The sequence below is a fragment of the Corapipo altera genome, unplaced genomic scaffold, assembly GCF_003945725.1.
Source record: "Corapipo altera isolate COAL_440 unplaced genomic scaffold, ASM394572v1 69, whole genome shotgun sequence".
In the NCBI taxonomy this organism is placed as follows: Eukaryota; Metazoa; Chordata; class Aves; order Passeriformes; family Pipridae; genus Corapipo; species Corapipo altera.
In genome coordinates, this window is record NW_020884908.1 from 5,926,826 (window position 1) to 5,943,345 (window position 16,520).

A 16,520-nucleotide genomic window follows, 5' to 3' on the forward strand; every position below is an offset into this window, starting at 1 on the left:
AAAAAAGGGGGGTTGGCTTATCGATGTGCAGCTCACTAGGGACAGAAAAAGTCCACAGACTGCGGATGACTAGCTTTAAAACAAAACATGAACAAAAAGCAAAAAAAAAAAAAAAAAAAAAGCAAGCAGATTCTTCCCCTTTTCATTTTTTTTCAGTCAGAAAGATCAGGATAAAACAATCCAGAAACTTGAAGAAACAAAAAAGTCTGCTAAATTTCATATGCTTAACTCTGCAAATGAAAATAAAACAACCTTCATTTTGTGTGGTATGGAGATGCCTGAAGGCTTATATCAAACTATTTAAGTTATAGAGTAAGAATTGGGTTTTACGAGTACTAAGAATGGACTCAAGAACCATTCAGTACTGGACCCATCTCTGAACAGGAGACTGCGTAAGAACAAGACAAAGCATTTCTTTTCCTGGGTATTATTCCCGGTTTCCAGCAATTAATGTTTCAGGAATCTCCTGAACCAGAAGTTGCTTCTTCCTCTTACACATCACTTATAATATCCAATCCTCCTCTACAGTGTAATTGTGCTTTTGATCAACTAGCATTTTTGAGCAGCTCTAGAGAGCTGCTTTTAACTCAGTGCTATCCCTACCCCTTCCAAATACTACCCATCTTCGAGGAAGGTCATTAAGACAGATGTCGTTCAGTGCTACTGGCAATAGCCCAAGCAGAAGAGCATCCTGTGAAGGGCTCATGGAGAGTTTGGCCTTCCTTGGCAATAACCCATCTTGAGCTCTCGAGCTTTCCCCAGCAGCTCTCAGGGTATTTGCCTTCCTAGGAGGCCAAGTCTCTTCTGCATTCAGAGGAGAGACAGAACTCCTCCACGTGACTCCTTTGAGTCTCAAGAGGTGTCCAAGTAGATAAACCCTCTTCTCGAAGTTAGCAATACAAGCATGATTTGGCTTTCAATGTTTCTACTGAAATGGTAAGCCACAAGGCTTTTAGATTTTGGCTCTTTTTTAACTGTACAATTACCCTTCCCAAGAAATGTTAGGACAAGACAATTAACCATGTTATTGATTTTCTAAAATAGCAATCTTACTGTGACTTCATCAGGAAATCTGCTGATGTCGGGCCATAACTGCACTCACTGGCCCCACCAAGTCATCTTTTCCAACTGGGAAGGTCTCTCTCACCTTGAAAACGGCTGGGTCTCACCATAACAAAGGCTGAATACTTTTAGGGATTCATGATGAGCTCTTAACTATCATTTATTATCTGGAGTCCAGAAACCACAATGGAAGCTCATGCTCATAATACAGAATTGCAGAGCATTTTTCAACATCCCCACACTAGCTTTCTCTAACACAGTAAAAATGTTCAGGGAAGCACCAGTCCCATAAGTTGCAGCATATCTCAGTAGACTGGGTATGTCCCAAGGGCCTCCAGGGAATCTGTATCTGAGTTGTGAGGACAAAACTGAACCTCTGTGTCCTCCCATCCAATGTCAATCATGTACTAGATTTAAGACATCGGACTCCACAAGAAAGTACAACTGTGCTTCCCTTTTGCTGGGCAAACATACCATTAATTATAAACATTAATTAGGAACAGCGTGTCAGCTCCAGCCAGAGGAGTTACCCATAGGCAGAAAAGAATAGGGAAACCTGGCAGATAAGTACTCTGTTATCCACTTCACAGGTGAGGTGATGAGGAGATTACAGATGGCCTGCTTAAAGTCCTGTGGGACTGCAACCAACCTGGGCACTGTGTCTGCAGTCACATTCATTCATCAAGCACTCCTTCATACTCATCTTCCTTCTAGGTACATGTCTGGCAGTTTCTCAGCAGCAACAACCGTGCACAATTTAAGGAGAGCTGAGAGTCTTCTGTTAATTTAGCAAGCCACCATTTTTTCTGTCCTACCAAAGTCACTACAAGGAGAGAATCTGCAGTGAGAAGGAACAACACATTTCTGCAACATCAACTCTCAGCCAAAAGCAACCATTCATTCACTTTCTAGCAGTAACAAAAAACATGAGGTGCTCACATTTGGAGCCAAGGGAAGAGCAAATTAAATCTCTTCTTGTATTATTCCCATGGACCTAAACACCTTTCTTTAGATATATATGATTATTTACTATAACTTTACTTCATTAGTCTTAAAGACATTATTTTATGTTAAATATTGTGGGTCTTTTAAAATAGGACACACAGGGGAAAAAATAAAGAGTTGCTTTATCAAACACATTAAACTCCATCTCTATCTGATTTTAAAAAATTGTGAAGCACAAATTATCCAGAGCTTAGCACTCAGTGTCTCTTTCTTGGCCTATAAAGTCAACAGTTATGGTGTTAAAGTTTAATCAATCCCATAAAATGTTACTCAGAAAGTGACCCTGGTGTTATGGCTGAAGTACATCTCCTACATTAAAAAGCACTTTCGTGGAAGCCAGAGCAGTGTTTTTGAAAGAGAGCTAATAGGTGTCTAGATGAGGTTATGAAAGGGAAGAGAAAGTAAAGGAGAACATTGGGAAAGGTAGTCGAAGGAGGAAAGTAAGAAGGGAGGGAGGACAAAATCCCTTTTTTTCCAACTGGTTCCCCACAAAGCAAAATGTGGATACATGAATGTTCAGGCTGAAGGATAAGAAGCAGAGATCTTCATGAATTTCATATTAAAGCCAGATGCAATTTTCACAGTCAACCCAGGAAGATTACAGCAAACAAGACCCATGGTAACATCACCGTAGACAGATGACAGGGCATGACTGATTCCTGCAAAGCATAGGCTTTTTGGATACTGTTAAGATGAGGTTAATTAAACTATAACTTCATCAGAACATTATATTCACTGGCAAAAAAATAAAGCCAAAAGATCAGCAATTATGGTCTGTGAACATTCTTTTTGACCATTATCATCCTGACTATTAATTCACTTCCTAAGACCCAGCTGTCTTCCACGGCAACATGAAAGCACTAGATAGAGTATAGTAGGCCTTGCCACATAATCTACTTCATGTATGTTTTGGGTTAGAACAGCCAGTATCCTTTAATATTTATGTCACAGTACATAACAACTCTGTTTGGAAAGTGTCATTGGTGAAGACAACGAAAGCACACAAACTCTTCTGAGGGAGGCAGTATGGCTTAAAATCAGAACAGGCTACCATGCCTACCAAGAGGTATAAAACTGCATAGCATGTTGCCAGACCTCTGTATTTCACTTAGTAGAATTTAGACTTCACCATTCACTGATTCATAAAAGTCTGACAGATTTCAGGTCAAGATTATTTACTATGCCCAACCTTTGGTGCAATATATCATGTCTTACAGACCTATGCCCAAGAATATACAAACCACTAAGATTATCAGAGACATTCAGAAACTACTTAAGTTAGTACCTTACCAGAAATAGTTCCTTATGTTAGATGCTATGCAGGAAGAACTAAATTAAAAATCAGTCTGATAACAACTCTGTTTTGAGAAGCAACTAAACAAAAGCTATTTTAAGATGGAAAAAAATATTTCTCTTTCAAATGCCTCTGTCTCCAGATTACCCACCAGAGATTACTAGTCTATTTTCAAACCCTAAGGAAAACAATATTTTTTTGCTTACTACCTTTGGTGAAGGGTCTAGAGAGAAAGTCCTATGAGGAGCAGCTGAGGGAGCTGGTGGTGTTCAGCCTGGAGAAGAGGAGGCTCAGGGAAGACTTTATCACTCTGTACAACCACCTGAAAGGAGGTTGCAGCCAGGTGGGGGTTGGCCTCTTCTCCCAGGCAACAAGTGACAGGAAAAGAGGACATAGCCTCCAACTGTGCCAGGGGAGGTTCAGGTTGAACATCAGGAGGAATTTCTTCATGGAAAGAGATGTTAAACATTGGAATGGACTGCCCAGGGAGGTAGAGGAGTCACCATCCCTGGAGGTGTTCAAGAAATGACTGGATGTCATGGTCTGGTTGACAAGGTGGTGATCACTCAGAGGTTGGACTCTATGATCTCAGAAGTCTTTTCCAACCTAAATGATTCTGTGATACCTATGAGAAATTGCAAGTGACTTTTTTCTCGGGGATATGGATGAGGAGAAGGCCATGTTTTAGAAACTGTTTCAAGTCAGTTATACCCTGAAGTGAGAATGTCATCTGCAGCATCAGATATAAGGTGCTAGTATTTCAGCCTATTTTAACTAAGGTAGTTAGTACTTGTTATTTTATTAAAAGATTACCTAAGCCTAATATGAATTGGATTCCAGTACTGCTATTCCAGAGCCTTGTTGAGAGCAGTATTTTCTTGTAGTTCTGGAGTAGAAAACAGTAAAGCCCTCCTCTGAAGAACAGCTAAAGAAACATTAAGATTCACCTCTGCAAGGTTCATATAGAAAACAAGGCTGGACAGCTCCCTCCGCCGCCGGGCTCTCCAAGGCAGACCCCGTCAGCAGCCAGTCTTCCTGTCACAGCTGTTCTCCAGAATTTGTTACAGCACCCAAAAGGAAACATTCTCAAACTAATTTGAGTTACATCTCAAATAACCAAATGCTCATAGTGAATAATTTACAAGGAAGCAGATACCTGTAGTCATTCAAATAGAGTGTAAATCTAAGGGCTTTGCAGGTTAGACTGTGTGTCAGAAACAACTGCACAACCTAAAGAGTAAATTATGAAAAGTTGTTCCAAATGTACATGTTTGCAGTTCTGCACAAGCTAAGCTGTAAAGGCCATTATATGCTAGAACTCAGTTGAACAAACTTGAATGTACAAAGGCATCAGAGTGTACCTTCCAAGGCTCATCCAAATTGTACTAATCTGAATTTCACTTTGAACCTCTTGGTTCATATGATGTGGAGTTACTTCAAGCTTTTATGGTGTTCAAACCTGACATTTTCACTAGTTAAATCTTCAAATATATGGTAACACAAGAAATAGTTTAATAAATATAATCCTTTGATTGAGAGGGAAATCATAGTAAGAATTCAGTTGTTAATTCTAAGAAGGTCCATGACTAAAACACTGAGGCATTTTGTACAGTCTTTATACCTAATTATGCCAGAACTTGTCTTTGACATACCTATCCTGACTTTAAGGCAAAAGTATTGAATAAAACAATGAGAAAGCCCACCTTATTAATTCAAAGACATCAGATTGTTCAGGTGAATTTGTAGGCATGCAGAAGTTGACATCAATGGAACACAACTTCTCAAGTCCTCAACTTGCTAATGGAACCAGATCCTCAGAATGACCAAAGCTGCAAGTGGAAAAGACAGATTAGTTTCTTGTATCCATCTTCCATTCTGCTGGGGCTTTATATGCTTTTTTATCCCCCAGGCCATCTTTAAACAGCTTTAATCACGTTTCCCTCCCTGTCAAGAGACTACTGCAAACCCATGGCTGTCACCACCAAATCTTTCCTTCAATATTTAAACTAAACCTTTTGTCCTCCTTTTCATCTTGCTGTTTTCATTTTTTATGTCCTATATACAATAAATAATTCTGCCACCTTTTAAGTTTTTTTTTCTGGTGAAAAGTATTTGTAGACCATGATTTCTTGCTCAAAAATTGAGAAGCTTTTAAGGCAAACAGTAAATCATTCGTTTCCCTGCCATGTCTCTGAATAACAAAAATCAAAGTGAAGTTCTCTTCAAATAATTTCACACCAAAATAAAGCTCTTTATCACTGTTTTGACTAGGAACACACTGCTAGTGAAGACATAGATAATATCCCGTGGGAGGGTGTTCAAGTATTTAGTAGAGATGCAATAAATTATGAATAAATAAATATAACTACAAAACCGAGATACAGATTAGTGTTTCAATCTCCCCAGCATAGAGGGAGGGTTGCTATTTCAGCATTCTTCTGATCAGTCTGTTCAAATTATGAGCTAAAAAGGCCTTTTTTTTTTTTCCCCTTAAATAACTTATTAGTTAAAAGGATGTGAATTAACTTAGAATGAATGTTCAATTCATATAGTAGAATCGCCATCATCATTATTACAGGAAGCTCTAATCATTACGCAGCCACTAATATAAGACATTCTGCTAGCTTGCCTTTAATGAACATGACTCACATTTCACTTTAATGATTTCTACACCCATGACTCCTCTGCGCCTTCTCCTTCTACCCAGTCATGGAGGAATGGTGGCCTACATGCCTTTTTAAAGGTAAAGGGATACCTTTTAAGAGGGGAGTCACTTCCAGTACCTCTGTTTTATTTTGCAGTACCTCACACTGCAAAGCTGTGCAGAAATCTGAAGTCCAGAAAGTACTCGGAGCCAAGTCCTTTCAAGAAGTCTCCAACTGGGCTACCCAAAATAGTGGCACAACAAAGGAAAGATCTCGTCAAGGGAGCTGAACCATCTGCAGCATTTCCTCCAGAAGAGTCTTTACTCAGCTAACTCACTATTTTCTGAAAAAGAATGCAGCAGCTTAAGCAGAGCAATGCTCATAGGGAAGGGGCTTGCATTGATGGCAATGCAGAGATGCACTAAGTACATTGCACTCTTCCCAAAGAGTCTGTGGGAATATACCACAGAGAAGTCCAGCACCTCACACACTCCTCTCTTATTCAAATCTAGCCTCATCATAAAAATCAAAAAAGGTACTGAGATACTGAAGCTTTAGATTGCTAAAGCAGTCCACGTAGTCCACTTACCTCCAGTTCCTAAGGCCTTAAATATCTTCACAGCATAGAAAATTTCTCAAAAAAAAATCCACCTCAATCAACCAGGTCAGAGTCAGAAATATCTCTGTGGCAACTATAACCTAATGCTGGAGAAGTGTTGTTAATAACAGCCAGGATAAGCACAAATTTACGAATTTAGCTCTTTGTGTGTCTGCTACACTAAAAAACAAAGAAAAAATAAAAACCACTCAACACACCCCCCCTCCCCCAAACCATATTAATGGAACGAGGGATAAATAAAACTGCTAATTTTCACAGGAAACCCATTACATTCCTTAAGGTTTTCTTGCTGTTAACTATACAATTCAACTGCAGAATTAATTTCACTACAAATTCCATGATTCAAACAGAATTCTACTCCTAATAACCTCAGTGCTAGAGACAATTCTATGCCATTTGTTGTCACAGCCTTCCCATCGGATAAGACTTCAGTAGTTTGATGAATCAGGTTCTTACAGGCAGCACTGTACAGGAGCAAAGTTTGGTCCACTCCTGACTTGAAAGCTCAAAAATATAACTGTCATTGAAACTCCACAAGGTGCTCCTAGCAAGGGACAAGGAATGTAGTTGGCACGTCAAGAGACTTGATTGCAAAAAGGAGTTGGGGAACATTTGAGGAACATCAAAATGGGTCTCTGATCCTGCTCTAAAGCAACTATAGCAAATTAAAGTAACTAAAGCAATCCTCTTTTAATCACCCGAGAAGTGCAAGAGACTGTCTTTTTGCTACACTCTTCAGCTACTCCTGTATGTGACATTTATGCCCATGCATAACTCTCCAGTTTTTATTTGTTATCTGTTTACAGGACATCTCTTTATGGCCAGTGCTCATAAGAGATGCAGGACTTTCTTCCATTTCAGTTTTGGAGGACTATAGCTATTATTTCATGCATTCAGCTCTCCTACAGTTGCTTCCTATTACTCCTTAAAACCATACAACACCCTTTTCTCACTCTTTGGTCTGCAGCACACAAGGATGTACGGGATCACAGCTGAACTATTCCTGGAAATGCTAAACATCTCATGCCCAAAATTCATCCGTGGTGTAGTTCAGCAGCTCAGTCCATCATCACTCAGTTAGGTCTAATATGTATGAATAGTTTTGGACCAGGAACAGAACAATGAAGTCAGCTAAAACAACATTTTTGGTATGAAATATTGACCAAATATTTTAGTGATCCCAGAACAAAATGTTTTCCTTTTTGGTTTTGATGATAACAAAATTAAGATCCTCTCCTCAGTACACACCTGTTGCTATTATCCTGCTTCACATCTGTTAGAATCAAGAATACAAGCAGAACTCCTCATTACCATCAGGAAGATTGCTTTCTAGGCTGACCATCAGGAAATGTGGTACAAGTTGAGAAGCCTGCAAAACCACTCTAGGCAATGCCTAGAGTCCCTGAGTCTTTCAGGCCAAATTCAGATGTTTCAGCTGGTGCTGAACGGCATCTTTCTCATGTGGCTGCACAACAAGTGACTGTGAGCCCATGAGTTAGACTCTGACCTCACAGGCTTGTTCAAGTTCGCAATTATCCCAAAATGTATTCTTGTCAACAACACACAATTTTCAATACATCACTTGCTTTTCGAGTCAAATTAACACTTCACAGTCAGATCCTGCTTCCTAGACAACTCCATCCTAATTGAGACTTCCGTGATTTCATTTCAAGAGAGAGTAAGAGCTTTCATTTGTGATTTTAGCTGCATGGACAGATAGATAATGAACTGCATATGTTTCTCCAAACAAAATATCACATCCCTTGAATGCAGCTACCTGACAAAAGACATTAGACTACAGGAGCTGGGACTGTGCTTAAGCTCAGACATGTATTGTTAAATGTGACATGCTCAATTTATCATTAGTTATGAAGTGAAAACGGATGAATACACATTCAATTTAGTTCAGCTGCTTTCTTCATTTATCATACTCTTTCATCATCCATCATTCTTCCCTGCCACCCTTTTGATTTGAACAAATAACACACTTTCATAAGTTTAATCTAATTAATCATAATTGTAAGGTAATGTTCCCTTAATGAAGCATATATTGGGCTCTATAAAGTTTGTTGCAATTTTAATAAAATCTTTTCCAGATAAAATCTACAAATGTTTTCAATGGAACCAAAACCAGCCCTATCTCTCTCCCACTCATTACTAAGGTTGATGATGATGTATCAGTACAAAGAGTTGCTCAAGCATATTGTTCTTTTATAGAACCACTGTTTCAATAAATTGGAAAGCGTTCATCATTTTATGAGACAAGACAAGCAGTTAAAAAAGTTAATTGAAGTAGAAACAAATTAGAAAACCAACCTAAAAGATTTTTCACACGTTATTGCTATGAAATACACAATACTCGCTATCTTCTGAATGCATCTCACATGCCAAAGTCAGTACAAAGAGGAAGTTTCTCCTCAGCAGCAGAAGCACTGCACAGAGCTACTAAGTTTTGCTGCAGTTCTCCAACTGCAGATAACCCAGGACAGAGCCACTTTATAGCAAGGCCAGTGAACATGTATCTTCATAAATCAAAGTCCAGAAATCTTAGTTCTTCTCAGGACAACTTGGCTTTGGTCACTGAAATTTTTTGAGTCATTATGATCCCAGAATTCCTTCACGTGCCCCCCCCATCCCCACTGTCTATGCTACACAAAATTTCCTACCTTGTCTTGCCATGATTTTCAAAGATCCATAAAATATTTTGGAGCATCTGAGTGGAAAGTGCTGTAGAGATCAATATTACTTATGATGACTGTTAATGAGCAATTTAATTTGATCATTATTAACATACATGGACTCTTCATACCAAGATTAACATAACCTCCATTTGCTCACACCATAACATACTCATTTGTATCTGTTTCCACTCTTATATTGGCAATTATTTCTAAGTTGCAATAGCAGACATAGGACATTAGAAAACTGACTTATTTTCCCATTTGCAGCATTTCACATCTCTGGGCCACTAATGACAGATGTTTGTCCTTTTCAAACACTGGTTGAAAGCTTTACTTCTTTGCTCCGGGGATTTTTGCCCAAGTCAGTACCCTGTCCCAGAGTATTGGGAAGTTTGTACTCCATCCATCCAACCATTTTCAAGTGCAATTTTACTAGCTTTACTTCAGCCTTTTTCCAAACTAGTGAGAAATCTCCACAAGAGGAACCATTACTACTATCATCTCCATCAAGATGAAGTTTCGCTTGGCAAGATGATGGGTGAACAACCCAGAAAGCATCTATTTCAGCATCTTATTCTGATGCAAGTCATTATTGGACACTTTCTCCTTTCATCAGGAAGGAAAGAAGACAATGTAGCTCTACAGCTTGCTCCCTGGTTTATGTAAGGAGTTGCAGAGCTTTTTCCTTCCACTTTGTGAAATGAATGTGTGATGGTTTCTGGCAGACTGTTACACAAAATGTGATTGCGACTCTCCCTTGTTGCACACAAGATTAGAGCTGCACAGCTGCCAGTGCTCCCTTTAGACCTGGCAAGTTATTTTACACACCACACAAACAGTGGCAGAAAATAGGGATTTACCGGTTACAAATACAAAGGCAACACTAACAGGAACTAACTTTGTTTCTAACATGGACTTGCTGTAGCCAATTGCCTCTTTTAATAGCCACTTATTTCTGTACCTCACCCCTTGAAACACAGGAGTACAGGGCTTAATAATCCACCAAGGACACAGAACAGCTGAGCAGCGATGCCAGGAAGAGGAAATAACACAACAGCGGTAACAAGCCCTTGCAGCTGCAGCTCACTGCAATAGATTCATTTGTAAAGGAGCAGATACCCAGGAGAGACACCTGGGTCAGCCTCTTTCTAGGCAGACGCTGGTGCAGCAATATTATGTGAGAAGGAAATTTCAGGTATTAGTTCTTCATTTTTCTGAAAACAGAGAAAAAAAATGAGGTCTTAGCTAGTAAGGGAGAAGCTCTTCTCTCAGGACAGAGGAGTTTCCACATCTTCCCAGCTAGGAGGATTCCTGCTGTAATCCCCTTTGCCAGCTCTTCCCCTTATTCCTATTTTGCCCACAACATTTATGCGGGCCAGTGGCACTTGCCAGAGGCACTTTCTGCTTCCTTTTGCTCTGCCCCTTCACTTTTTTTTTTTTTTAATTTTTGACTCAGAATGAGTGTATCTTCTAAGTTGCTAGAGCAGCCAGCGCAGCCAAAGCACTGATACCAATTAAGTTAAGTACAAAGTATGAGATCAATTAATCATTCATTATCTTTACAATTCAATAGCTGAAGCTCCAGGGTAGGCAGTCCAATAATCCTTACAACCCCCAAGGTACTCATCTTCTTCTAAGCTGATCATTTATTACTCAGAGTATATCAGCATAGAAAATTCTTCATTTTCCAAGGCAATCAGTCTAGTAGAAGTGACAAGTCTTTAAAGCTCTGGTCCACCTTAAATACATGAAGTTCAAAAGGCCTGTAAACACATGTTCAATCAGTGCTTTCAGTGAAAGCAAAAGAAAAATTCATACTGAGCACTTGGAATTCAGGTTCATTTCACAACAGAAACAAAATCAGGTAACCTTTAAAAATGGTAATCTTTACAAGTGCACTGTTCTGCCTTAAGTGTTACCTCTGTCCCAAGGCAGAAATATACAAGAATCCAATCCAAGGGATGTATATGCAGTGAAGAAAGCTGCCTTTGGCAAACTGAATGAGGCAGGAGCCTTCAGGCTTCTGGTATATGAAAGCTAGAAAGTGCATGTGCAAAATAGCCCAGCTCCTGCCTTCCTTGCTCTGAAATGATGGGTGAACTCTGACACAGAACAAATAGCAAGATGGCAGCACAAATCACACAAGTCCCAGGAGGCACATGTGTAAGTTAATCCCTTACTAGAAAATATTCGGACACAAAGTGATGCTAATTGTCTTGTGCTATGGTGCACTCACTTTTCTAACACAAAGGTATTTTACAATGAACTACCTCAACTTTACAGAGGAAGATTATACAGGGGGAAAAAAAAAGGGTAATGCAATGCATCTCTGCTCCTTAAAACAGGTCAGTAACAAAGGGAAGAGAAAAAACAACTCTAAGAATATGCTGAAGCCTGTGACCTTAAGCTCTCAAAACAGGACCATCCAGAGTAACATAAAGCATTATTTAGAGAAAAGTGAGTGCCAAAAAGAGAATAACTGAGATGATGTAATGGGAGTGTCCAATTCAAAGGAACATGCTGGTCAGCACAGACTTTGATTTACCACCCTAAGATCACACAGCTGTTTCTCCTACTTCATTTTGTCTCCTAAACCTCCTTTCTTTTGGCCTCCAACTTCCAAGGCCTCCCACATAACCTCATTTCCCTGTCAAATCTCAGTTCCTGACATGGAAGGTGCTGCACAGACCATGAAACAGAAGGAGGTTCTGGGACCCTTCATGCCAAGGCAAGGCAGGCACTGGGGCTGGGTGAGTGGTGGGGTGTGTGCATGTATAGTCCATAACCACCACCTGCAGCAAAAAATGATTTAGCCAAAAAGTAAGACAGCAAGCAAGGAAATAAGAGGTTTTCAGCTCACAGATCTGCAGAGGCAGCAGGGCTTAGAGAAGGGGTTTACATGCTATCCAGATATGGCTGTTCACACCAGTAGTATCCAGGAGAGCTTATACAGCTACTAAGTGCCCTGGAGCCTATGCAGCTATTACTCAGCTGTGAGTTTGCCACAGTTTGGGAAACTCTTCAGATGTAGAATGGCATTCAAAGTCCACTCAGACATCAGTTTAAAGAACCTTGCCTCTAGTTCTCTCTCCTTCCATATAGTAGGACTAAAGAAGTTTGCTCCCATCTGGAAAATGTAAATAAGAAGGAATTAGCTTTTCTAAATAGAGATCTCCCATGTAAAAAAACCCAACCCCTCCTTTCATCCAAAGTGGAAAAATAAATACAACAAAACCTCAAACCTCAAAATCTGCTTTCTTTCTGTCTTCTTTTTTTTCTTTTTTTTTTTTTTTTTTTTATTTTTTGTAGGAAACTGATGAGTGGGAAGATTGTTCTGTGTATCAAAGTGTTTCTCCTGCTTTTCCTTGGAAATTAAAGGGAAAGAAAGGAGAAATCTTAACACATCTACATTCTAACATTGCCTTTCTGCTAAGTTCCTTCCAAATTCAATTCTTTCCTGCAAAGCATATTAGAAAAGGAAATTTAGAGGTTTTCCATGGTAGTTCCCATAGTATTTCCACCAACTCACATGCAAAGAGGCAGCACCCCCAGAGCAGACTGCATCCCTCTGAACATGTCCAAACTAAGGGTCTAGAAGCATCTTTTCCATCTGAACAGCAGTGCTGCCCATGTCTGCTTGAGACATGTTGCAATGCTGCTGCTTCTATTCCAGCACAGCAGGCAGTGAGCGTGCAGGAGTCAGCCTGCACACTTTGGTTTCACCTGCCTAGTAAAGGCTGGAGCTGCTGGACTTGTCCCTTTATTCAGAGCCAGTGGCCAAGACAATCTTGCACCCCAATACTTTTTCAGTAATTTTCTCTTCTAGCTTTCCCACCCCTGCAAAGGACTTGAGGCCACTCAGGGGTTGTGTCCTACTTATTATTGGCAATTGTGTCCACTTCAGTGCACTCATTGAGTCAGGAGGCTTCATCCGGTGAAGCTGGTGGAAGACCCTTCTATTTAAGAACTAATTTGTTACAAAGAATGATCTCTTACATTTGGTTGTTGTTTGTCCAGGGAGTTCCTTTGTCATTTGCTTGCTTGGTGCAAGGTATTTACCGAGCACTGCATTCCTGGCAGCAGCACAGAAACCGCTTGGACTCAGTTCATTAGCGTTTAACCTTATATTCATAGTAAGATCCACTACTTAAAAAGCACTAGCAAACGTTGCCACCATGTTATGCTGCAAGCAAAAGATGAGGAGAAAATGTACTAAACATCATCTTTGTTACATATGTGCCAGTACTAACCTTGCTGTGTGTGGCCATTATAACCTTGCTTTCAACTCTACAGAAACAGCTCATAAAATCTGCCTCTACTGTACAGCACTGTCTGCTCACACAGGGCTAATGTTTAATTAAATGGATACTTCATAAGAAAAGCACAAGGAAAGACAAGTACCCTTCCAGTTTCAGCAAGACCATAACTCACTGACACACAAAAATATCCGCTGTTTCAAGTTTATGAGTGTATAACAGCACATAATCAACACATCCCAGCTCCTGAGCTACACAGGTGTATTTGTTCAACATCCACACTCAGCATAAGAAAACATTTCTTTTGGGAAAGAGCTTGAATTAGAACAAAAAATCATAAAAATCTTAATAGTAGGTTACCACTCAAATTTTCTTAAGCAAGCAATTTTTTTTTCTTTTGTTTTCCAACTTTTGTTTGAAAAGGTGTTTTCTTGGAATTGCTTAAAAGAAAATTGCCAGATAATGGAGCTGATCAATTAATACCTGGAAAGAAGGATGTCATGCATATGGATCAGTAGGGAGGAAGTGTAGGGAGAAAAAGAAATAGTAATGAAGGAATAGAGTTCCTGTGAACTGTCTTCTGGATGTTTGCACCTTATCCCAGCTTTTAAAAGGAAAGACACAGTCTAGAGAGCAAATTTAGCAGTGTCTACTTGAAAGGTAAGAGTAAACTTAGACCCTGACAATTACTAAATAAGAACATAATTAATTATTCCTCCAACTGAATAGTCCTGAATCCTACCACAAATCAATCAGCTCTTCTTGCCTAAAAAGCTCTGACTCTATTTTAGCTCAATGAAAACAAAATCAATGAAGGCCAATTATAGCCCATCTCGTTAGAGTATGCAAATAGTGCACCGTATAACTGAGCTGCTGCTGCTTTGGGCACTGCTGGGTAAGACGCGTCAGGCAAACACAAACGTGAGCTGGTGCTGGCACCTAGCTGCGTGTGCTGTGATACACCAGCTGCTTCCAGTTTCTTTGAAGGGGATGTAAAAGCAGCAGAGACCAACTGTGCCGAATAGCCGTTCTTCGTTAGCCTCCTGCCCTGCAATTTCAGGTGCAGAAAGCCCACCAGCCTGTCTCACAAGGCAGATTCAGCCTTATTTATGAAAAATTATGCATACAAAGCAGCAGAAAACTAAGCAAGCCCGCCGTCCTTTCATCATCTCACACTGAGAAGAAAAGGCACTTTAGGAAGCACATAATTATATTGCAAGGAAAGGATTTCATCCAAGTGCCATCTATATCAATTAAACATCTTGCTCTCTCAAATGACAACTGAGAGCTCTGAGTCTCTAGAACACAACTCTGGCTACCGACTTAAGGCAGTAGTATACATCACCTTGCCACCACTCTAATCTGAGCTTGCTTTTCCCCCCCACCAAACCAAACCCAAAATTGCAGCATTTCAGGAAGCTTTATCCCCTTCCCTGTGAAAATTCAAAAAGTGAAGGAAAAGTTCACCAAAATTTTCACACATGCTATGAATGCTCCATAGCTCTCTGGAGACACAAGGCTACTGTTCCATGAACTAGTTTGAGCTTAACCTTTTTTTTTCTATCAGTGCTAACTCAGCCACATGGGAGTACTGACACAGTAGATAACAACTGTATGCACATTCTTGCAGACCATGAGACCACCAGGCCATGAGATCCAATTTCATACATCCACAAAAATCTGGCCTTCCTGAGTCCTGTTCATCCTGACCAATTTTCCCATCGTTTGCCCAGAACAGACAGGATTATTCCTTTCAAGGAGCTGCCTGCAGGGACTGACTTTCCCAGTTTTCTGGCTACAGATCAAAGACATTTTTGGCCAAAAGCCTCCTGCACAGTGGTTTTCTACCCATATAGTGGTACTCTATCCTTGGCTCTAGAGCCAACTTTGACAGATTCATCTTCCTACTGGTTACCTAAAAATTATGATGTAATACTTACTTTCCTGCCACACTTGTCAGTGCTGCCAGGACTTGGGGTAAACAACATAACAGCATTTAAAATTAAATATGCAACTTCTGCAAGATCAGGGTTCCTCTAATTTTGTTTTGGGTGTTGAAACCTTGATGTCACAGCACAGCTCAGGCTTTTGGGCTGTGTTTGTTTTGAGTCTTTAGCTTTGGGGGGTTTTTTCCTTATTGTTATTTTTACATTACTCATTACAGCTAAGGGGTTTTCTGAAGCACCTTGAAAAGGAAGATAATTTTGCTGTACTTGATGCATGTTTTTAATTCTTGACACACATACCTAGGAGATATGAGAAGCCAAACGTACGAGTTCAACTGCTCCAAACACTGCTGAACCTCACTCTCCTTCCATATTTGCTGTTAACACTGAATTCTAAGCTAAATCCTAACACTGGCATTTTTGACATTAAAAAAAAAAATCTTCCTATTTAAATATTGTATATCTCTAACTTCAGGAACTGAAAACATTAGAATTGAAACTTTTAATGTAAAAAAAGTGAGGAAACAAATTGTTCTTTACTTCATAAGCAGCTATATACTATGAAAAGCACCCTCTTCAGACAGTTTTGAAAACAGTGAGCAAACCCTTGTGGAAAAGTAATGTGATACTCAATAGCATAAAAGCCTCCCTGCAACAGTATCTTTAAAAGTTTATTTTACCTTTCTGCTAAGAGAATAGTGTGAAATATCCACTTTTATTTCAGGATGCACACATAAATGCACACAACTAGAAGGCTGTTCAAGACATGGCAGTAAGGGAATTCTGTAAGCTGTAGCAAGGTTCACTGGAATTGTCATCACATACCTATGAAAGAAATTTCAGGGCTATCAAGGGCATTCTCTTGACAGCACTTCTCCTGTCAAACTTTCTCCTCTCATCCTGGTATGTATTTCTTCTGCTTCCTCTCTGAGTCACAACCAATTCAAATAGCAATTTTCTTAATAGCTGAGAGTTTTACTCCCTACAGCGTCCATTTTCTTAAAAGACCACA